The following is a 24384-nucleotide window of genomic DNA, read 5'->3' as shown; positions in this document are numbered from 1 at the left end:
AAGACTCAGCAAGCTGATGGAGCATGCCTTATGCCTTTTACTTTGGTTTGTGTAGCTCATGCAAAAAGATGTTTCCCATGACCCGTTTCCCTAATAATTCTTTGAGGGTTGAACTTATGCTCAGAGAGTTACATCTGGTTCTATAGTTAACAAATGGGTCAGAAGGAAAAGGAAGAGTGAAGAAAAAAAACAAAAAAGAAAGAAACCACCCAGTCCTCTCAGTTTTTTTTTTTTTTCTTCCCCTCAGCGTGAAGTCATTTGCTTTTCTTTCTAGCCTGTACCAAGTCTTCAGAAGTCGAGCCAGGCAGATGGTGAGGTTATATCTTGGGCAGAATGTGTTCTAATGTTATCAGCTGTAAGGAAGCACATGGGGCAAAGAGGAAAGATGGTTTGTGGTATTTCTGTTTATTAAATTTGATGGTTGGATTATGACATTTATATTTATTAAATGAACAGAATCTCATCCATCACTGTTGACAGTCAGAACATGTCTTCTGTGGTTGGCATAGCTGTCTCTTCCTGCACAGAGATCTAACATTTACTCTTATTTGAAAGATGAAGAAGGGGAGATGGAGAAAAAGGAGGCCTGCCCCACAGTGCCACTACCCTGGGGACATGGGAGTATGAGATAAGTGTTATTGTATTTGAGTCTGTCATGTTAAGAGGAAGCATTTTCCTTATTTAGGTTGCTGGTCGATTTGAAGGTGCCATAGAGGAAAACCTCATAGGCAGTGAATCCAGTGCAGGAAAAATATATAGAAAGAGTGCTCTCAGCTTTGCCCCATTAAAATCTTGGCACTGGTTTTGGTTGAAATAATGTCGCAGTGGCTTTGTCTCTTGGCTTGAGCACTTCAGCAGCCAGCCGTCTTCATTCCACTCTGGATTTTATTACTTCCCAGATGTGGGCCTCTTGGATATTTTATCAGAGCACCAGGTGAGCTGATGAAAGGACAGCCCTCCAACTGCCTTCCAAATGACTTCTGGTTCATCTGAACTTTGTTTACTTGTGAGAGGAGACTAGAGCTGGCAAGACTTAGTGAGAAGGCACTGTCTCCCATTAAGTTTCTCTTGTTGGTCTTGACGGAAAGGTGATGCTGTGCTTGCTTAAAGTCTACACGCCTTTTCCAGAGTATAACTTAAAGGTGTTTTTACCGTTAATGTGTAAATGAATGAGACACATGGGTACAATCCATCCAGCAACATATGATTCCAAAAATAAAAGGTTCATTTTAGGTATGAGCGAACCCAGTACATTTGGAAACCAGCTAGCCCGACATAATGCCTGCACAGTCTGGAAACCTTTGAGTTTTAAGTATTTAAGATGCTAGCTTCACGAACAGATAAAATCCATTACTCCCACCTCCCTCTACCCCTGGCCTTCCTTTTTAGGCTAATATTGGGTTCTAACTCCAATACTTACTGTCCTATTGGATAGTCCTTACTGCAGAAGCGCATGTGCAGATGCTGTAGCTAGAAAGACTTCAAGCAGATTGACTTAGAAACTTTGAAATAGCTTACAAGGACATCATGTAGTGGTCTTATTCTTTTTTTTTTTTTTAAGTCATGAAAATAACTGTTCATAAGTATTTTCAGGCATTCAGTGAGCTTCTTTTAGACACATGTGTTTTAAGGGGTTTTTAGCAAAGGTAAATGGTAGCTTATCTCTAGAGATATCTAACACTGTATGCCCAAAGCCAGATCTCTATGAATGGACACCATTTCCTGCTACACACACACACACACACACACACACACACACACACACGTGTGTGTGTGTGTGCGCGCGCGCGTCTGCATCTGATTACATAGATGGATTGTAAACATTTCCAGGGATAGGAGACAGAGCCGGACCTGGGTGTTAACAAGGCAAAGGTCATGAGTGCACTCCCTACATGGACCAGTTGGCTCAGCTCCATCTCACTGTCACAGCCAGCAATCCGCTCTGACTTTCTGCAGTTCATGGGAGTGAAGCCAGGGCGCATTTATGGTGAGGAGATGAGTAGGAATTTTCTAACTCTACCCATCTCAGAATTAAAACAACCCTATGCAAGATACTATAATTTTAATTCTACATGCAATACATTTCCTGCACTTCCCATCTGCTACTTAGGTATAGCAAACCTTTGTGAATCATACTAAGTGCAAGGGCATATATATATATATTTTTTCCTCATAAACATATATATCAATTCTCATAAACATATATATCAATTCTCATAAATATATATATCAATTTGATTCCCACAAAATCCTCTGAGGTAGGGATTCAACATCACCAGTTAACTTTTAAGATCAGAGCCTGATATGTAGCAGGTTCAATAAATATGTGTTAACTGAAGAAACGAGGGAAACTCAGATTAAAGATGTTGCTTTTGCTTGTGGCCATGAAGCAAGTAAGAAGCAATGGAAAGATTTCAAACCAGTTCAAAATTTTCTCGCTTTCATTTTGCTCATATAAATATTTTTAATTTATTTGATAGGACAAAGAAATTGAGAGAAGAAGCAGAGAGAGAGAGAGAGAGAGAGAGAGAAATTGGTGGCACTGCTTCACCACTAGTGAAGTGTGTCACCTGCAGGCCAGGCCCTTGCATACTGTAACACGCGTTCAACCAGGTGTAGCTCTACGTGGTCGCTGTTTTGTTCAACTTTTGATAATGCACAATAGGCCACCACACTGTCCAGTCATCAGGTAGGCGTGACTGAAGAAAGATGAAGCCATCACTCCACCTGATATTGTGTTGCTGACAAATATGTGCATCCTCTACCATTTCCTTCTGTCTCTGGAACCCAGCTGAGGAGCCTAAATCAGGAGAATATCTGGTCTGGCATTACTTATCTCCCAGGAAAGATTTGCAGCCCATGTAAGGCAAAAGGATGGGGCAGAGGGAGCTGAGGGAGAGTCAGTATTGTGAACCCAGAGCAATTCTTAAATCTTTGATCTGTGTTTGTCTCTTTGCCTCTTGGAGTCACTGAACCCCGGAAAGACAGTTTTCAGGATTCTGTAGGGTGAGACACACCAGTCCCACACTCAGGAGGGAACTGCTATTTTATTGCCTCAATTAACAGCTTTACTTGTTTATAAATTCTTCCCTTCTCTGTTTTATGATGCAGTTGTGGTGTGTTTAATGGAACTGTGAGATTAAGACTGGCAAGAAGAATGCACATTACATTTCCAAAGCTAATAAATGGTCTGGATCCAGAATGTTTGCAGCCCTTTCCAAAAAATATTTGGTCTCATTAAAAGACAGCAACTGTTGGGAAATGGATGGAAGCTTTTACAGTAGTGCATATAGCTTTTGATGTGATGCTTTTACTTCTGTGGGAATGCATCTGCCTGATAACAGATGAAAGAACAGGATCTGGTGAAATGTACAGACTCAAGGTGCTAAAATTTAGCAAGTTGAATGGTGAATTTAAGAGTCACACAGGAAAACCAAGAATCAGTTTTTCCACATAATGCCCCTTGCTGAATGTTTTTCTTTTTAATTTAGTATGAATTGGCATACATTTTTTTTCAGACACCAAGTTGCAGATGCTACCATGACGCCAACCTGACTCCCCTGGGTAGACAACCTCACCAGTGTACCCTGGAACCCCATCTCTCTGAAGCCCTGCCCCACTAGGGAAAGACAGAGACAGGAGTTTCTACGGAAGTATGGGAGTATGGATTGACGTGTCAGTGCCCCATGTTCAGTGGAGAAGCAATTATAGAAGCCAGACCTTCCACCTTCTGCAACCCACAATGATCCTGAGTCCATGCTCCCAGAGGAATAAAGAACAGGAAAGCTTCTATTGGAGGGGATGGGATATGGAAGTCTGGTAGTGGGAAATATGTTGAATTTTACCCCTCTTACCCTATGGTTTTCTCGATGTTTTCTATTTTTTATTTTATAAATAAACTAAATTAAATTTTAAAAGGTACTTTTCAAGAATATCTCTATTGCATTTTGCAAATCACAAAGAGCACATATATTTTAAATCCGAATGTCACCACAATTCTACTAAGTTGCTTAGGGACACCAGTTTTCTTTCTCTCTTTCTTCCTTTTTTCCTTTCTATTTTCTTTCTTTCCTTCTTCCTTCCTTTCTTTTTTTTTTTTTTAAATGAACTATGTAAGTAAGACTTGAAAATATAAAGAGATTTTCCTGAAGTCAGGAAGCTCACCAGTGGCATAATCAAGATTAGTACAGAAGTTTGCACAGTGACTGGTTTGGGACATTCTGCCACACCCAAATCGTCTCATTATGGCCAAGTATGATGATGTGCTTGAGTTTTGGTTACCAGGAGGTAGGACCAGAGAAGCCCACTGACACCCCATATAGGCAGAGGGTTGGGTTATCTGTCAACACAAAGAGGAGAGATAATCAGATGCTAAATAAAGCCAATGAGGATGACAGCATGCTCCAACTGTTATGGGAGCAGGCATATGAGATTTTGGTGGAAGGTGCAGTGTGGAACTATACCCCTGTAATTTTATCATCTTGTAAACCATTTTAAAACCACTAATAAAATAAGATAATTTTAAAAATGAAATAGACTATAGCAGGCCAAACAAAGTAGGGAGTAGAGCTTTTGCCTCCCTCCCATGGTCCTTCCTTCCTTCCCCTTAGCAAAATTCTTCCCCAGGTGTCAACCAACTTGGTGAAAGGAAACTATAGGAATTTGTTTTTCAACTTTAATGACTCCAAGAGCCACCTGGGAGTACAGGACCTCAAGGCTCCAGCTATGAGATTCCGTTTTCATAAATGTTTTTCATAGTTGTCAAAAGCAAAGGTGACCCCCTAAATTAAAACACTTGCATTGTGCAAAATGAGACTTAATGGGAGTCAGGCAGTAGCGCAGCGGGTTAAGCGCAGGTGGCGAAAAGTACAAGGACTGGCGTAAGGATTCTGGTTTCAGCCCCAGGATCACCACCTGCAGGGGAGTCGATTTACAGGCAGTGAAGCAGGTCTGCAGGTGTCTATCTTTCTCTCCCCCTCTCTATCTTCCACTCCTCTCTCCATTTCTCTCTGTCCTATCCAACAATGACGACATCAATAACAACAACAATAATAACTACAACAACAAGGGCAACAAAAGGGAAAATAAATAAATAAATTTTAAAAAAGAAGAAAAAAATGAGACTTAATAATAATTTAAAGTAAACTATCTTGATATTCTGATCAAGTGGTTATTTTTTCCCATTGTTCTGCAGGAAACAAACATAGGGGTCTGAGGAGATAGCATAGTGATTATGAAAAAGACTTTTGTCATTTTATACCTGTGGCTCTGAAGTCCCAGGTTCAATCCCCAGCACCACCACAATCCAGGGCTAACCAGTGAGTGTTCTAGTATTCTTCTCTCTATCTCTCTCTCCTAACATAAATAAAATATTTTTTAAAAATAAAACAAATATAGCAACATTAGGTAGGTGTCCTAAAGGTAGTCACCCTGATTTTGAGTCTGCAGTGGGACTCAAAATCTGAGTTTGAAACAGACCTTTTTCATTTTGAGAACCATGGTCTAATGAATCAGAAAATTCATACGAGACAATTCTCCCTGTTTGATAGCTAGAGGAATCATAATCCAGCTCTGCTCTGACCCCTGAATCCCTGTTCTATTAAAGAGGATCAAGGCCACTGCTGTATTAACTGGACTTACCTCTATTTGTTGCCTTCAAACCTTTGTAGACCTGCAGTTCCAGGAATCTGCCCTCTTAGCTGGTTCTGTTCACCTTGGGTCCTTGTGACATAGGTGCTCACCAGTGTGCAGGGAAATGGAGAGATTCTGTGTCCTCCAGTGGAGAGAGTGGATGGAAAAAGTGAGGAAGCTCAGGGTGTTGAGTTTTGATGTGATCCTGGTCATTTCACCATGTTGAAGGATCTTTGTGGAAAAGAGAGAAAGAAGGGCAGGATAATCATCTATCTTTTTTCTTTTTAAACTTTGTTTATTTATTTTGGTTGTTGTTGTTTTTACTAGAGCACTTCTCAGCTCTGGCTTATGGTGTTGTGGGAAACTGAACCTGGGACTTTAGAACCTCAGGCATGATAGTCTCTTTAGATAACCATTATGCTATCTACCCCTGCCCTACTTTGTGATTTAAATGGGGGCTTTCTGTCTTTCAAAGGGCTTCTAGGAAAAAGAACAGATGAAGGACCCCAAGGATAAAAAAAAAATCCATGTGGAGGACCTTCTTTTTAAAATACTTATTTATTCATTTTCCCTTTTTTGTTGCCCTTGTTTTTATTGTTATAGTTGTTATTGTTGTTATTGATGTCATAATTGTTGGATAGGACAGAGAGAAATGGAGAGAGGAGGGGAAGACAGAGAGGAGGAGAGAAAGACAGACACCTGCAATTGCTTCACCACTTGTGAAGCGATGCCCCTGCAGGTGGGGAACTGGGGGCTTGAACCAGGATCCTTGTGCTGGTCTTTGTGCTTTGTGCCACGTGCACTTAACCCACTGTGCTACCGCCCGACTCCCAATGGAGGACATTTGAAACAGCAAAGCATGCCTGGGTTTCTGTAAAGCAGGGCATGCTATGATGCCACACTGGCAGGGGGAGGCGAGTCATGCCCTCTGACCCTCAGAGGATGGAGATTACATTATCAGATAGTGGTAGGTTGTCCAAGGCACAGTGAATCTTCTGACTTGATGATGAAATGTAAATTGGAAAATGTTTGGGTCTGCAACAGTTTAAAATATTACACAAGATAACTAACAGCTACTCTACACAGGTAAGTTGAGCCCCCATACTCTACTTCTGATTCACTTGATGCCGTGCCTCCCAAGATTGGTTTACCCAAAAGCAGTGTGTGTGTGTGTGTGTGTGTGTGTGTGTGTGTGTTTATACTCTGTGCCTGTCTCCTTGGCTTGATTATTAGCTTGTTGTGGGACCTAGCAAGATGGGTTCCATTCTTCCATCTATAGAATGAAGTGGCTGAAATTGTCGTCAACACTCCTATATTTAACACTCTGGATTCCCTTAATATAATCAGGATACTTTCTAAGGAATTTTCTGACTTTTCCATGAAAAACAAAATGGAGGGGCTCTAGTTAGAGCAACTACATTCCTTTCCAGATGTAAAGAGAATGATCCTGATAGTAAACAGAACAATGACTTTGGCCTCTCTATTAACTTATTAGGGCTGCCATAATAAGGGACCACAGAGGGGTGTTTTACACACAGGACATTTATTTTCTCATAAATGTGGGGTTACAAACCCAAGATCAAGATGGCAGAGCAGAGTTGACTTCCTTTGACCTTTCTTTGGCTGTCTTCTTCCTGTGTCTTCTCATGGTCTTCCCTCTCCATGTGTCTGTGTCTTAGTCATATATATATATATATATATACAGTTGTCAGAGTTAGGGTTCATCCATATCACTCCATTTTAATTTAATTGCCTCATTAAATTTCCTCTCTTTGAAAACTGTCACATTCTAGATGTTGGGGTCCTACTTCAATATATAAAGTTGGGGGCCACAATTCTGCTCTTAATTGCATCTAAATCCAGGAATCTTGAGGAGTATGGAAAACAGCTCACACCTCAGATGGCTTGAGTACAGCTCAGATCAAATGAACAAAGAGGTGGATTAAGTAGACTCTTAAAGATCTTACCACTTCTAGAAGTTTGTAGTGATTTTTAAAGCTCCTCAACCCAAGACCTCATCACTAAGCACATATATAAAGACGGGATGAGAAGAGCAAGGCTACAGGAATATAAAATAAAGCAGCAAATGATTGAAACTTTAGGGGAAGAAAAGACAGCAAAGAACTTTGAGGCATTTGCACTTGGGGTAGTTTCATTATATCACATGGGCAGAGGTAGTTAGTTAATCACAGCACCATCATTCCTTTATTTTCTCTTCCAGGGGCTTAGTGTCAGCACATGAATCCACTGATCTTGCTGGCCACTTTTTTCCTTTTTTAAAACATTATTTATTTATTTTCCCTTTTGCTGCCCCTTTTTTTATTGCTGTTGTAGTTATTATTGTTGTTGTTATTGATGTCATCATTGTTGGATAGGACAGACAGAAATGGAGAGAGGAGGGGAAGACAGAGAGGGGGAGAAAAAGACACCTGCAGACCTGCTTCACCGCATGTGAGGTGACTCCCCTGCAGGTGGAGATCCCGGGGCTTGAACCGGGATCCTTACACCAGTCCTTGCACTTTGTGCCACGTGCGCTTAACCTTCTGTGCTACTGCCCGACTCCCCCCCCTTTTTTTTTTTAAATATTTATTTTATTTATTTATTCCCTTTTGTTGCCCTTGTTGTTTTATTGTTGTAGTTATTATTGTTGTTGTCGTTGTTGGATAGGACAGAGAGAAATGGAGAGAGGAGGGGAAGACAGAGAGGAGGAGAGAAAGATAGACACCTGCAGACCTGCTTCACCGCCTGTGAAGCGACTCCCCTGCAGGTGGGGAGCCGGGGTTCGAACTGGGATCCATATGCTGGTCCTTGTGCTTTGCGCCACCTGCGCTTAACCCGCTGCGCTACAGCCCGACTCCCCTCCCCCCTTTTTTAAAAAAAATTATTATTATATAGGACAGAGAGAAATTAGAGGGGAGGAGTTAGATAGAGGCATCTGCAGACCTGCTTCACCACCTGTGAAGCGTCGCTGCTACAGGGAGTGGCACCAGCATTGCTTTCTGTGCCTATAGGTGAGCTCTGAAAGAGAATCAAAGTCTATTTCACATCATTCCCATTTTTAACAAACGCAAAAGCAGGATCCTGCTGAGGACAAAAGAAAAATTCGCAATGCAATTCCACTTACCCTCTTGGGTGTCTTTTTTACAGTTAAGGAGGGAGAAGAACTCCTCTTTTACACCATAGTAAAAGAATACATACAGATTACTCCTCCTGACTGTTTAGGCAGTAAAAGCAAGAAATGAGTCTCATACCACATATCTCTGTCTTTTATTGGCCCAATAACCTATCTGTCTCTTTAGGTATGTTTCAGCATCACAGAGTATTGGAAAGAGAATGAATACCTCCGCTACAGTGCTCAGCCTTCATACAAGTCAATGCTCCCTATAGCTTCTCATGGCCAACTGTCTACTGATGATGGCTATACCTTTGCTTTCCCATTGGGAGGAAATGCATTCACAGTCAACTTTTCATTAGACTCTTGAGGTTAACCACCATTATCTGCAGAAAACCGTAACTTTTCCCCGAGGAAGCTCCTCTTTCCCTAATGGAAGTGCACTAATTATTTTTTGCTTCCAGGGCATCACTGGGGCTCGGTGCCTGCACTACGAATCCACTGCTCCTGGAGGCCATTTTTTCTCTTTTTGTTGCCCTTGTCATTTATCGTTGTTGTTGTTATTATGACTGTCATTGTTGTTGGATAGGACAGAGAGAAATCAAGAGAGGAGGGGAAGACAGAGAGGGGGAGAGAAAGAGAGACACCTGCAGACCTGCTTCACTGCTTGTGAAGCAGTTCCCCTGCAGGTGGGAAGCCGGAGGCTTGAACCTAGGTACTTGCGCTTTGCTGCCATGTGCGCTTAACCCGCTGGGCTACCGTCCTGCCCCCTGGAAGTGCACTTATTTAATAACAAAATATCTTACTATATCCTGAGGCTCTTTCCCTCCATCCCTCCCTCCCTTCCTCCCCATGAACAATTTAAGCAGTCACCTTTTGACATTAGCTTATTTATATGTAACTAACTTTTCTGGAAACCATCGATGAATTCACCTTCTTCATCTGATTAGATGAAGCTTGAAGGAATCATGTAAGGTGAGATAAGCCAGAAAGAGAAGAATGAATATGGGATGATCTCACTCATGGACAGAAGTTGAGATATAAGAACAGTAGAACTTGGGCTGAGTTTGTGTATTGTACCAACGTAAAGGACTCGGGGTGTGTGTGTCTTTCAGGATCTGGTGCATGATGGTGCAATATAGCACTACTTCACCACTTGCAAAGCTTTCCCTCTCTAAGTTGGGACTAGGGGTTTGAATCGAGCTTCCTGGACAAGGTAAGGCATGACCTTTGATGTGAATCAAACACACACACACACACACACACACACACACACACACACACACACACACGTCTATTTATATTTATTTAGACAATTTTTTTCTTTTTAATATTTATTTATTTTCCTTTTTGTTGCTCTTGTTGTTTTTATTGAGCGCTTAACCCACTGTGCTACCACCAGACTCCCCCAAAAAGAAAATCTTAACATGCTAAGATGTTCTACTATGTCTCATCATTATCAATTCTCTATCATATCCTTCTAATTCCTTCCCTTGTATTATCTTTTGTAGAATTTTCTTTTAAGCTCTTTTATTATCTTTATTTATTGGATAAAGACAGCCAGAAATTAAGAGGGGAGAGGGAGATAGAGAGGGAGAAGAACAGAGAGACACCTGCAACAATACTTCACCACTTTTGCAAAGCTTTCCCACTGCAGGTGGGGACTGGGGGCTCGAACCCTGGTACTTGTGTATTGTAACATGTGCGCTTAACCAGGTGTGCCACTGCCCAGCCCCTTTTGTAGAATTTTCTAAAAATGGATTTATGCCTACAGTTTCTGTGCCTGGCTTCTCTCACTCGGAACAATCCTCTAACATTCACTTTTATTATATGTGCGAGTACTTCCCTTTTATCACTGCTACCGTCCTGTACACAATGCAGCCTTTTGTGTTGGTGAGTATTTGGCTTGTTTCCAGTTTGGGGACATTTATCACTAAAGTTAGCACAACGATCTGAGTGCAAGTCTTTGTACAAGCATGTGTTTTGATTTTTAATGGGTAAGTCCTAAAAGTGGGATTGCAAGGTCGTACAATAAGTATGTGATCAATTTCATAAGTAACTGCCATGCCACTTTCCAAAGTAGTTGTATCTGTTTGTATTTACAGTAGCTGTGTTTGAAATTTCCAGCTGTTATACATCTTCAGTTGCGCTCAGTACTATCAGTCTTTGGAGGTTCAGCTAATCTAGTAGGCTTGAGGTGATAGGGAATTGTTTTAATTTGTGTTTCCTTGGTAATGAATAATGCTCAACATTTTTTCAAAGGAATATTTGTCATTCGTGGGCCTTCTTTAGTGAAAAATCTATTTAAAACCTTATGCAGGACTGGGTGGTGGCACACCTGGTTAAGTGCACATGTTACAGTACCCAAGGACCCAGGTTCGAGCGCCCGGTCCCTACCTGGAGGGGGAAAGCTTCACGAGTGGTGAAGCAGGGCTGTAGATGTCTCTCTGTCTCTCCTCCTCTCTGCCACTCCCTTCTCTCTAGATTTCTGACTGCCTCTATCCAATAAATAAAAATAAAGATAATTAAAATTTTTTTAAAAAAAACCTTATGCTAATCATTCAGATATATATAGAGAGACACAGAGAGAGGCTGGGTGGTGGTACACCTGATAGAGCTTATTTGCTACAGTGTGCAAGGATGCAGGTTCAAGCCTCCGAGTCCTCACCTGCAGGGGGGAAGCTTCACAAGTGGTGAAGCAGGTTTGCAGGTGTCTCTCTGACTCTCTGACTCTGTCTTCCCTTCCCTCTTGATTTCTGGCTGTCTCCACCCACTAAGTAAAGATAATAGAAATATTAATAATAAATTATTTAAAAAGAGACAGAAGCACAGAGAGACAGAGTGAGGGAGCAATATCAGCACCAAAACTTCTCTCAGTGTCAGAGATATCTTCCAAATGGTGCGGGGTTCAGACCTGGGCTCCATGCAGGCCAAGAGGAAGTGCTGAGCCTGGTGGGCTGTCTCTTCTTTTGCCGTTTATAAAAATGGGTTTGTTCACTCTCATTAGAAAATGCGACAAGAACGTTAACAGAAAATTCACTGAGGAAGAGATCTAGAGGGCCAGCAGACACGTGAGAAAGTACTCAAAGTCACTGGTCACCAGAAAATGCAAACAAAGACAACAATATAACATGACTTTACACCCATGAGAATGTCATATATTAGAAAGGAGAGTACCAACAAATGTTCGAGAAGATGTCGGCTGAGGGGTGTGGGGGTAGAGACACGTATGCAACCCTGGTGAAAAACAGTCTGGAGAGTTCTCAGAATATTAGAAGTGGACCTAAACCCTAAACCCTGCAATTTCTCTCTTGGGGATTTACCCAAAGGAAAGAAAAACAGCTATCAGGAAAGAGCTATGTATATCTATGTTTATAGCAGCACAATTTGTAATAGCTTGAACCTAGCAGCAACCCAGATGTCCAACAACAAATGAGTAGCTAAAAACAAACAAACAAACAAAACCTGTGGTATATTTACATGATGGAATACTACTTAGATGTTAAAAATGAAGTCATCCTCTTTGCCTCATCTTGGATGAAAGTTGAAGACATCATGCTAAGTGCTTTAAGACCAAAAAGAGAAGCATAAATATTGAATGATCTCACTTATAAGTGGAACTTAATAAACAGGGATAGGGAGGGAGAGCGCAAAGTGAAATGCAGAATCTGCATGGTATATTGCATCAAAGCAAAGGACTCAGGGGAAGAGGGGGAAGGAAGGACAGAAGAGAACTTTGGGGTCCTGGTGCATAATGAAATTTTTATACTCATTTGTCATTGCCTACACTATAAAGAATTACCCCCCCCAAAATTTAAAAAATGGGCTGTTTTTATTACTGGGTTATAAAAGTTGTAAAACTACTTCTCTCTCTCTCCCTCTCTCTCTCTCTCTCTCTTCCCCTCCCTCTTTCTCACCTTATTTTTTTCTGTGTTTGCAAGTATTTTCTTCTGATCTGTGACTTACCTTTACATTTTCAAGTATAAAAGTTTTGTTCACATAGAAACAGGATGGATTCATTCTGCCAAAGGTGATTCCCATGCTGAGACTGTTGAGGCCACACATGTACCCAGAATGCATGGAAAAGTATATTACTCAACAATGAGACTCTAAGGACAGTAGGGCAGATTCCCAGGAAGGTCCAAAATTTCTTGAGGGAGCAGGGAAAAGAGGTGGATTTTGTTATTGAGTACAGAACTCCCACCTTCAGCATCCTAAAAAAAATTTTGGTCCATACTCCCAGAGGGATAAACCATAGCAGAGTTTCCAATGGAGGAGATGGAACACAGAATTCTGGTGGTGGGAACTGTATGGCATTGCATTCCTATTACAATTATACCTCTTACAATCTTATAAATCAATATTTAATTACTAATAAAAAAATAAAACATTAAAAAAACCAAAATAAATAAATAAATAAATAAAACTGACTGGTTGATAACAAAAGTTAAAAGAATAAAAGGCTGGTGGCTGGTGGCTACTCTCTGCCCTAATCCAGCTTTCTAACCCTGTTCTCAACTCTGACATCATCTTCCCAGACAATATTTCTAGTCTACCTGTATGTTAGCTATCAAGCTCAAGTAAAGATTACTAAAGTCATGGGCCAATAGGAACATACCTAAAATAGACTTTCTAGCTTCTGTCCACCCTAATATCCCTATTCTCACCTGCTCTATTCTTATTTTTTTGGTTCCTGTTTATTAAACATTTTGTCCTGCCTTATAACTTACTGCCTTTCAGCCAGCAAGTTGCAGATGCTACTATGATTCTATCTTGACTTCCCTGGGCAGAAGATCTCACCAATGTGCCCTGGGACCTCACCTCTCCAGAGCTCTACCCAACTCAGGAAAGATAGAAATAGGATAGAGGGTAATGGATTCACCTGCCAGTGCCCAAGTCCAGCAGAGGAGCAATTACAGAAGTCAGAATTTCCACCTTCTGCACCCCATAAAAATTTTTGGTCTATACTCCCATAGGGGAAAAAATATTAGGGGAAGATAACCAGAACTCCAATTTTTTTCATATTTCTTGCTAATATTTATTGATGAATTGACTTTTTTACACATTTGAAGTATTTTTTAATTAAATTTTTTATTTATAAAAAGGAAACATTGGCCAAATCATAGGATAAGAGGGGTACAACTTCACACAATTCCCACCACCAGAACTCAGTATCCCACCCCCTCCCCTGATAGTTTTCCTATTCTTTAACCCTCTGGGAGTATGGACCCAAGGTCATTGTGGGATGCAGAAGGTGGAAGGTCTGGCTTCTGTAATTGCTTCCCCGCTGAACATGGGCATTGACAGGTCAATCCATACTCCCAGCCTGTCTCTCTCTTTTCCTAGTGGGGGAGGGCTCTGGGGAAGCAGGGCTCCAGGACACATTGGTGGGGTTGTCTGTCCAGGGAAGCCTGGTTGGCATCATGCTAGTAACTGGAATCTGGTGGTTGGTAAGAGAGTTAACATACAAAGCCAAACAAATTGTTGACCAATCATGGACCTAAGGGCTGGAATAGTGCAGATGAAGAGTTGGGGGTCCTCCATTTTGTAGATAGCTAGTAGGAATATTTTAGTTAAATTCCAAAGGGCCTGTGGCTATACTAGTTTTTTTTTTTCCTTTTTCTTTTTTCCCCCTAAGCCTAAAATCTGATATGCCAGTGGATCTAAGATATTGTCTGGGGAGACGATGTCATGGCTGGAAGAAGGACCAGAAAGCTGGATGAGGGAAGAGAGTAGCTCCCTAATATGGGAAAGGTGTATAAATATCCTTGACTGTAAACCCCATTAATTTGATATGATCTGGGACCCATAATCAGCTTAGGATCCTATGTGTGCCACCACTGGGATCTGACCTTTTCTTCCTTTTAATCTGATAGGACTGAGAGAAATGAGAGCGTAAAAGGAGATAGAGGGGGAGATTGAGACCGAAACACCTGCAGCAAATCTGATAGGACTGAGAGACGTGAGAGCGTAAAAGGAGATAGAGGGGAGATTGAGACCGAAACACCTGCAGCAAATCTGATAGGACTGAGAGACGTGAGAGCGTAAAAGGAGATAGAGGGGAGATTGAGACCGAAACACCTGCAGCAAATCTGATAGGACTGAGAGACGTGAGAGCGTAAAAGGAGATAGAGGGGAGATTGAGACCGAAACACCTGCAGCAAATCTGATAGGACTGAGAGACGTGAGAGCGTAAAAGGAGATAGAGGGGAGATTGAGACCGAAACACCTGCAGCACCATTTAACCGCTTGTTGCTTCCCCCATGCAGTGAACTAGAGGTTTGTAGAGGGGTCCTTACTCATGGTGAGTTAATTTTTACATATGGTAGGGGTCTAGGGCATTTTTTTCATACAATCAATCATTCCAGGACCAATTACTGAAAACAGCTACCCTTTATGTCATTAAAGTACCTTGACACCTTTATTGAAGCCAGTCAACCATGGATTCAAGGGTCTGTTTTGGATGTTAGGTCCTATGTCACTGGTTTATGTCTATAGTTATACTAAGATCACAACAGCTTAAGTGCTATAGTTTTATAATAAATACTAATGGTGAGTAGTATAATTGTTCCGAATTTATTTTTTTCAGAATAATTTAACTTTCTAGAATTTCATTTTCATTTCCACAAGTTTTGAAAACCATTTGTAAAGTCTATGAAAAGCAGCCTGTGGGGGTTTGATTGAAGTTGCAGTGAGCTGACAGATCAATTTTGGGAGAGCTGACATCTTTTCAATATTGTGTCTTATAATAAATAAATAGTTCTTCTTTCCATTTACTTAGAGACTTTTAAATTTCTCTCAAAAATGTTTTGTAATTTCCAGTAGACAGGCTTTCCACATGTATCAAACTTTTCACTAGGATTTTAATTTTGTTGATACTACTGTAAATAGTATATATTTTTCAGTTGTGCAACTCTTGTTTCCAGCCAAAGTGAATAATGGGGAGTGGATTTATCTTCTTAACTATGTTACAAGGCTGAACCAAGTATACAAAACAATGAGTTTCAAATCATAGGACATCAAAGAAGGAAAGGCCCTGATTTTTGAAAACTGTTTAATGCATGCCAGAAAGTGGACTACAAGGAATTAGAGAAAGAATCATTCAAAAAATTAAAAGTAAACAACACATAGTACTCACACAGTGCTAACCATAACTGCAGTTTCTACCAGTCAGAGTAGAGTAAACTCGAAATTCAGGAACTCTATTCTAAATGCTATCTTGGGATTACTTAAGAAAGTTTAGCAGCAGAACCCAAGTAGAGAACAAATAATTCCAAGTAATGAAAGTGAATCCCCAAAACAAACTGAAGAATATTTGGGCATATAAAAATATCCAGAGGCCTGGCAGGTGGCATAGTGGTAGAATTCTGGGCTTACAAGCATGAAGTTCATAGTTCAATCCCTGACACTGCATATGCCAGACTGATGTCCTGAAGTGTTCTCTCTTGTGAAAAAAAATATGAGAAAAATATCCAATTCAACAACGTAAAAATCATCTAATAAATAATGACCATATATACAGAAGAAGCAGAAAGATGTAAACTATAATTAAAAGAAAATTTGTCCAAGTCAAACTGACCCAGAAATGACCCAGACAATAGAATTAGTGGACAAGGACATTAAAAGAGTTCCTCTAACAGTATTTTGTGTGTCTGAGAAACCAGAGGAAAGATGAGAAAATTTAGCTAGTGACATGAAGGACAGAGAGGGTCTAACTGAAGCTATAGCAATAGACATTGCACTGTTTGGGAAGAGAAATTTACTGGGTGAAATAAAGGGCATATTGAGAACTGAAGAGAAAAATAATTTGTAAATTTAAAACAAAGAAGCTGTCCAAAATGAAAGCCAGATTTTTTTTTAAAGACTGTGTGTGTGGGGGAAGACTAAGAAAAAAAAAGCATCAGTGAAATTGTGAATTATAATACAGATCTTAATGTGTATGTTATAGATTCTTTGAAGGAGAGGAGCATCAAAGATACATGAAGAAATAATGGTTAATAAAAATTTAAATTTGATGAAAATTATAAGCCAACAGATCCAAGAAGCTCAAAGCACACAAGCGATAGCATGGATGAACCCCAAAATAATACTGAGTGAAAGAAGCCAGCCCAAAAGATCACAGTCTATGATTTCATATGTATAAGAATCTAGAAAATGCAAACTAATTTATAGTGACAGAAAACAGATGGGAATGGAGAAAGGGCATGGAGGGGTGAGTAAGAGGGAATGCAAAGAGACAAAGATAATTTTTGATGGTGATGGATCTGTTCATTTTCTTGATTGTTGTGATGGATTCATGAGCATAAGTATGCAAATATACCTATGTATATATACAGGTAAAACATAATACATTATGCAATTTACATGCAGTTTATTATGTGGAAATACCTCAATAAATCTGTTTCAAAACTCTAATAACTGTGGTATATAGAAACAAATTTGATTTTTAAATATTGACCTTGTGTATTGCAACTTTGCCAAACTCACTTGTCTGGCAACACGAATGCTTGTTATTACTACAACTACTATTGTTGTGGGTAAAAATCAATAGTATTATCAATGGTGATATTTAACGCCTCTGTCAGAACTTGTAAACTGTGCAACACTCTATGAGTACAAGCAATTTTATGAACTCTAATAGAACATTACTCTTGAGCACTAAGGAGAGAGGGTATTCTCTGTAAATGATTAAGGCCTGGATAAATGGGGTCTTAGATTCACAGGAGAATAGTAATGCACACAGAACTCTGAATACCCAAGGGCTAGGCCACCATCCTTCTCTAACAATTGCAGGAAGTGAACACAGTTCCCCTTTCCTGGTGGGGAAGCCCCTGCATCCTGTCTGCTCAGTATTTGATGCTTGGTGATAAAGAGGCCATGCTTTTGAAGAGCTGTGAGACACTTAGAATAGAAGTATGTATGTCTTCCCTGGAAATGCCTGCTGAACATACTCTGGTGCTTGCCTGGAGAGCTGAACCCTTGCAGGCATGTTTGCTGCTGTCCAACCTGGACTTCTGTCAGCACTAGCAGAACAAGGTAGAGGTTGTTCTACAGAGCTCAGCTCATTTTCTTAACTTGCTGTCCTTGACTTTCCACAAAAGCACCTTTCCCATCCACTGGCCCTGCAGCCACCGTTCTGCAGTTCTCTTTAATAGGAGTTATTGTGTTAGAATAACAGGTTCCATTCATCCTTTATGAGGAGTTAATTATTCAATGTTGGTAAATTTATTAAGGGACTTCCATGGTCTGCCAGCAGCGGAGGATTATAGAGAGTGAACTGAGTGTGTTGAAATCTGTATATTTATATTCCATTATTTTCTTAGCACAACGAGCAAATATTATTTCATATGGACATCACATTTCTCTTTAGTCCTGTCAAACATTTGATGTACATTTGAGTTTTCCCTTGCTCTATGGATGGCATTGTGACAAGTTAGGCTCTCAGTTAATCCTCACGGGCCTTAACTGAAGTCACATACCTTCCATTTTTCCTGCAGTTTTGATTTACTCTCTGATGGAACTCATCTTTGCTCCAAATGTCTTTTTTTTCCTTTCTTTTTTGCAATACTGAAACTTGAGCAGTGGGCAAACCCATTTTCTCCAAAGTCAGAAATCAATCAGACTTCAAATATTTTGGAATTTAAAAGGGGGTCTTGGTTTCTGCATCAGGTAGCCCAGAACACAGTGCAACTTCTGTTTTTAAGTGGGATAAAACTCCATTTAAGAAGCTTACTGAAAGGACTCAGAAGATTTCTTGGACATCAAATAGTTTTTAAATGACAGTATGTTGATGATTTAATTATAAGCAAATAGGAAACATGCAGATTAAATTAACCCTAAAACACAGATGGTTTTAAAAGTGAAGGGCAAAGATTTCTGGCAAAAAATACATGTTAAAAATCTAAAACACATGAACAAAATCAAAAGACCTAATAAATTCAGGTTGGAGCAGTTGGACAAATGGGCTCTGCTCTAAGGGATCTTGAGACTATGGACCCTTTCTCTGTGTAACCTCTGATCTTCCTGTCACCTGGGACTCAGTTTAACTTTAGGTTTTTGCCTCTGAAAATAGATAAGGATGCTAAAGCCATCCTCTAGTCTCTTTTTTTCTCCATAATTCAAACAAAAAGTATGTACTCTTTGAGTTTCTCACATATGCCAAGTTTGTCACCATGTAGACTGGTTTCTTACCTGAGGAATTCAGTAACTTTTACTTTGGTTTCCCGACTATCAGGGAGTTAGTTGAGTGCCAGTTATATAGTTAAGAACTATAACTATATGACTATCTAACCCACATGTTTGTCTTAAATACCTAAATAAGTCCTTTGAACTTATTTAGTCATAGTCACTTTCCGTCAAATGTGAAATGGTTTCAAGGATAGCTCCTCTGAAGTCTCCTTTCCTAGTGATCTTTCTATCACAGAGCAGAGAATAGGGCCACAGCAGATAGGAAATTTGTTTATGATGCCTTGCTGATGTGCTGGCTAACTCTCATGCGTGTCCTTGTCCTTGTCTTTCAAAGACTGTAGAAGTGTCATGGGAAATAGCTCAACTGGTAGAGTTTGGAACTTGCTTGCTCAGGGGACAGTCCTGGTTCAACCCCCTGGTATCATATAGATCAGAAGGATGCTCTGAGGTTTCTCTCTCTCCCATGTGAAAATTAACTCATATAAAAGAAATAAAACAAATCTAAAAAAATATCATCTTTAAGAAAATTGTTTATGGGATTTTTTGACACTTGTATGTAGGCACTTTCCTCCAGAGAAGTCTGGTTTCTGCCTGGCATCTGAGAGCATTAGAAATCTTTACCTGCCTTAAATCAAGTTCAGACTTTGAGCACGAGGCTCGAGGACAGACAAACCTAGGCACAAATCTTAAGGCTGGTATATGTCTTCACTAGCTCAGGGGTGCATTTTGTGACACCTCATGTCTCCCCTCACATTTCTGTTTTCCACCTGTAGTGGAGGCTAGTTTATTTATGCTTGACTCTTATTCTGAGGGCACAGTCTTTGGGTGTCATTAGTGTAGCAGACAAAACAGAAGCCATGGCTAAAGAGAATGGATTGGTGCTTGCCAGAGGCTGGGCAAGGGGCTGAAGATGAGTGAACATGTTAAAAAAAAACAAACTCCCAGTTATGAAACAAGGAAGTTCTTTGTACTTAAGGTACAACATGAAGATTACTGTTGATTATACTGTATTATTTGGAAATTGCTAAGACAGTAGATCTTAAAAGTTCTCATTACAAGGAAAAATGTAATTTAGTGTGGTAAAAGGTTAACTAGGCTTATTGTGATGCTCATTCTGCAATTTATACAAATATTGAGCAAATAAAGTAATGCAAAATGGTCCAATGTTATATGTTAATTATACCACAATAGTATAATTAGTACCACAATAGTAAAACAGTACAAAATCATAGTGTGTCCAGAATGTGGACTTTTGATGGGTTGAAGTTCAAATCCAAACACACTTCCAGAGACTGGAATGGAAAACACTATGACTTAGTGCAGTACATCCTTTGTTACAGACAGTAAGTAGGTAGGCAACTGATTGTTTTGTTTTGCCCTCCAGAACACTGCTCAGCTCTAGTGGTGGTGCAGGGGATTGAAGCTGGGACTTTGGAGCCTCAGGGATGAGAGTCTCTCTGCATAGCCATTATGCTATCTAACCCCCTTTTTTTTTTTTTTTAAATAATGTCATCCAACCTCTTCTTCTATCAGCCTTTCTTGAGTTCTGTCAGTCACCATGGTATTCTCTTTTGTAACCACCACATTCAAGGGAAGTATAAGAAGCCAGAACCAGGGGAAATCGCATTATGGCAGCACACTGGACTTGCATCAGAGAAGTGCTAGATTTGATTCTTAACACCACCAATAGCTAGAGCCAAGTAGTGTTCTGACGGGAGAGAGAAAGGCCAGGAGAATCAGTGATGTCAGCACCAGTACTATCGATGACCTAGTACCAGAAATTCCACAACCAGAAATGTGTTTCTGTGAGAAAGAAAAGAAAAAAAAAAAGTAGCCCATATTCTGATAAGTCATCATGTTTGGGTTTTTCAATATATACTCAGATGTATGCAAAGTGATGCTTTTAATATTTAGTTGCAAGTAGGAGGTACATTTGGATATCCTTATATACTTTTCGTCTAGAGTTTTGGAATGTCACAGACTTGTGACATTTAAAATTTGCATAAAGGGAGCTGAATAGTGTCGTGCCTGATTGAGAGCACGTTACTATGTGTAAGGCTTTGAGCTCTGGCTCTTTACCTGTGGGGGAAGCTTTGTGAGCAATGAAGTAGGTCTGCAGGTGTCTCCCATTCTCTCTCTCTTTCTGTATATATATATGCCTCTCTCTCTCTATATATATATATATATATATATGCGCTCTCTCTATATATATGCCTCTCTCTCTCTATATATATATATGCTCTCTCTCTCTCTCTATATATATATATATGCACTCTCTCTATATATATACTTCTCTCTCTATATATATATATGCTCTCTCTCTCTCTCTCTCTCTCTATATATATATATATATATATATGCCTTCCTCTTCCCCTTTACTTCTTATTTCTACCCTCCTTTCTCAATTTCTCTCTGATAGAACCCAAAAAAGATGAAAGAGGAAGAGGTAAGATGACATGAGAGCCTTCTATCAGGAAATGAACTTCCTTATTATCCCCCAATAGACTTCCACATACATTTCATGAACAAGGACACACCATATAACCTCCCTTCATTTTAAGGGAGATTGAAAAAAAATGTGGTTTATTTTTCTAGTCCCCATAGGAAATAACTATTGGATTAGCCAGGCAACCTTGTTTGCCACAATAAAGAAATTGGCTAGTTAATTTTTAAAACTGTAACACAGATTCCAAGATTACTCACATTTGGATAAGCGCTGTTGTCATCATACTATAGGAAAACCCTAGATCAAAGAGTTCCCAAATTCCAACAGCTTAATAGCAGGAAATTCTACTGGATTTTTTTCCCCAAGGTTTCCTTTCCTCAAGACATTTCTATGAATATTCATTTGCTAGACCAAATACTCCTTAAAATTAACCAGATCATAGTAGATAAATCCACTCTGCATTCAGAAAATCTTAAAAGGAGATTTCTCATGTAGAATAAAATGCAGCAGTTGGCACCCTGGGATAGTCAACTGCTTTTCCTGTGAACATAAAACCTCTCCATTTCTATAACATCCTGTGTAAAAGACTGGAATGGAAAACAATGACTTAGCGCAGTGCATACTTTGTTGCAGACAATAGGTAGGCAATTGATTGTGGGTTTTTTTTAAATCATGTATATCTCAGCTGAATTTCAAAACTTGCATTAAGAGCCATAAAATTATAAAGCAGTGCTCTTATGCAGATCCTGGCAAAGTACCACAGTGCAATGGATTTACCATTCCCTTCAAATAGGCCTGAGATTGAAAATCAGCTGAACTTGTAGGTTTTGAGTCCTCATTCGTCATGTGCAGTGCTGGCTTGCCAAAGCTAACTGTGTTGCTGTACAAACATGAGGTCTCCAGGAAAACAGGCTTCTGACATGGGCACACCCAGGCTCAGCTGGGGGAAATGCATCAAGCGTGCTTTGCCAAGGAAAAGGAACGGATTGGAAGAAAGCTTTCAGGAGCCACGTGAAGGAGACACTGTAGACATCAACTGCTCTGAATCATCTGTGAGTCTATCATTCTTAGAAGAGAAGCTCTGTTGTGTTATTGGTATTAAGTACGTACAGGCAGTTGGTGACAACCTTTAAAGATGCAAGATGGGTTGGTTAATTAGCTGGCAACACAGTTTTGAGCCCAGCCTCCACCAAACTGAAGAAGCTTCAGCTCTATCTCTCTCTTATATCTCTCTCTCTCTCTCCATATATATTAAAGATAAAGGACACGTTTCTAAGACAGAGTGGAGAGGGTTACACTAGATACCCCTCAGTTTTTGAAGGTACATTGCTGGATCACTGCCTGGTGTCACACACAATCTTGTGCCCAGCTAAGAGGCATAAATTCAAATTGTCTCAAAAGAGAAACATATTTTTTAAATGTTTGGTTCAGGATGGTGGGAAAGGACCCAAGCTGGGGATGAAAGTGTTTTGAAGATACCTAACCAAAAACCCTAGTAAAGTGATTAAAAAATAAATTAAATAAGTAAAAACTACCTATAAAGTTTTGATACATCAATCAATCAATTAGTGATTTTCAACACAGTGATTACAAAGAAATTCATCTAGTTTAAACTCTGACCTCTTCAAAGGAAAATAGAAGGTAGTCTGATAACCATTAAAAAAAGAAATCCCCAGAGCACTGTATGCATACAGGCTATTTTAAACAATAGAAGGGAAAATCTGTGGCATTTCCTGCTGGAAAAGTTCAACTGTGTGAAGGCAAAAAGAACTAAGAACTGTGTGTTATCTGAATAAGTTTATACTCAAATCAACTAGGGCTTGGTAAGACATGGGTTCCATTAATTACAGCCATCCACCAGCTAGATTCAGCTGCATACTTCTGCCAGTTCATCTTCAAAATACTCAATGCACTTCACTTATAAACAAAAGAGTAAGAGGGTAATCCTCACATGGGATGAAATAAGTCATCCCATAGATTCACAACAGCCCACCAGATCTTGTCTTTTTCTTTTTCTTATCTGTTTGCCTGTGACCTGTCTTAACCAAAGACGGTGCCACTTGGTTTATGTCCTTGGAATCCTCCTTTGTCTGATGGAATTTGGACTGTGTCTTAGGAGTTCTTCTAGACCAGCAGTAACATTTTAACTAATGATTGGGTTAGTGAGACAAATTGCACATTAGTGTGTTTTATAATTATTCTCCAATTAGATTTGGGTTATTGAGTTAGAAGAGGAGGAGGAGGAGGAGGAAGAGGAAGGGATTTCTGGTTAGACTAGAGGGAAAAACATGCAGGGCTATGCTCTGACTTGGGAAACATGGTGAGCTTTCTTATGACACAAAATCAAGTAGTGTATATACTCGCAGCAGCTGGAAGAGGATAGAAGGAGGTGATTCCAAGAATCATATACCGTGACCTTCATGATAAAATCCCCCAGTGTTTGGAAAGGCTGTAACCTGTGTACAAGGGCAAAATACTGTCTGGAGAAGATAAGCTGAAAGAGGATGAAAAGGGAGTTGACATGTTGCTGGCAGGAGGTCAATAATGCAATGGGTCAGGAATTTAAATTATTGTAGATGACATAACACGTTTGGACCTGGGGGTATAAAGCAAGTGAAACAAAGACATCACAATAAGCATCATATCTAAACTGTCATATACCACAGATATTCCACTGAAGAAAAAACAGGGTGTGAGAGGGGGGTAGTGGCACACCTGGCTGAGTGTATGTGCTACCAAGCGCAAAGACCTGGGCTTAAGCCTGGGGTTCCCACCGGCGGGGGGGGGGGGGGGGGGGGTTTACAAGTGGTGAAGCAGTGTTGCAGATGTCTCTTTTTCTATCTCCCTCCTCTCTCAATTTCTGTCCCTCTTCAATAAATAAATAACACATTAAAAAAAAGGAGTATTTGCAAATTTTCCACTTTTGTGATGAGACAGGGAGAAATTGGAAGGGAAAGGGGGAGGGGGCTGGGCGATAGCGCAGTGGATTAAGTACACTTGGTGTGAA

The sequence above is a fragment of the Erinaceus europaeus genome, chromosome 18 (genome assembly GCF_950295315.1).
Source record: "Erinaceus europaeus chromosome 18, mEriEur2.1, whole genome shotgun sequence".
NCBI lineage: Eukaryota > Metazoa > Chordata > Mammalia > Eulipotyphla > Erinaceidae > Erinaceus > Erinaceus europaeus.
This window is presented reverse-complemented; position numbering follows the sequence as displayed.